Genomic DNA, 1,152 nt, shown 5'->3' with positions numbered 1-1,152 from the left:
AACGCCCCAGGGGCTCTGGACAAGCCCCGCGGCGCCTGCCTGCTGCTCTGGCTTGCCAGCCCCCAGCCCGGAGCCTGCGAAGGTCCAGGTCCCAGTGAAATGCAGCGCTGGCAGCACAGAAAGCGCTTATCGAGGAACACAAACCTCGAGAATTTCCTCAACGGTTTCTAGCAAGGGCTCCGCTCCCAACCTGCTGCGGAAACAGCCTGCAGAAACGCCAGAGTCCGTCCTCCTCGCGCGGCTCCGGTGCCACGGGAGGCAGCGAGGAAGAGGCCCCGTCTGCCTGGACTCGTGCCACGAACCCTGCAGAGCACAGCACAGCGGCAGAATACCAGGAACGCCTCACGTGCTTTCCCAGGCGCTCCTGAAGAGACAGAAATTACAATCTGCACATTTAAAGAAACAAGTTTTATAAAGAAGCAAGGTACAAGAGCTCAACGTTTTCCATTTTATTATTCTAAATAAAAACCACACTTTGTGCTGAACAATGGAGTATAAAAGAACCCGATGTACAACGATTTTAGACATCTACTATTTGGGGGGAAAGTTTACAAAATATACAAAACTTTACAGCAAATAGATAGTAAACACTTAAATATCAGGAGGTCAGTACCTACTATTAACTTAACAAAAAGGTTAGACAGCAATTCAACTCTTTTTCTTTCTTCTGCTTAATTATTCTGGTAGGAGACGTGGATCCTTTGAGAAAGGGGAGAATCAAACTGAACTTCGCGTTTTGGAAATCGGAATAAGACCAGTCTCAGAGCACTGCCTTTTGGAGGGGGATTTTGTGTCAGGGTTTCCTCTGAGGACCCACGACACGCTCACTCTCTGCAAACGCCGCCGGCCCAGCTCACGGCGAAGCGCTTCCCCTCTGCATCCCCCTCCCGTACCCCGAGGATCCCAAAGCACTTTGCAAACACGAGTTAAACCTCGCGGCTGCCCCAGGCGAGGTAGGTAAGTGTCGTCCCCGCGTTCGCAGAGGGGAAGCGAGGCCAGGAGCGAGCAGGCTTGCCAAAGGCCGCACCGCGAGTCAGCGGTGGAGCGGGAACAGATCCGGGCGCGGAGCTTCCACCCCGGCTCCCCCGATGCTGCAAACGGCGCTCGGCCTCCGGCGCGGAGCTGTGCGTGGCCGCACCCGGCAGACACACG

The sequence above is a fragment of the Phaethon lepturus genome, unplaced genomic scaffold, assembly GCF_000687285.1.
Source record: "Phaethon lepturus isolate BGI_N335 unplaced genomic scaffold, ASM68728v1 scaffold22820, whole genome shotgun sequence".
In the NCBI taxonomy this organism is placed as follows: domain Eukaryota; kingdom Metazoa; phylum Chordata; class Aves; order Phaethontiformes; family Phaethontidae; genus Phaethon; species Phaethon lepturus.
The sequence above is the reverse complement of the archived record's forward strand: the minus strand, read 5'-3'. Positions refer to the sequence as shown.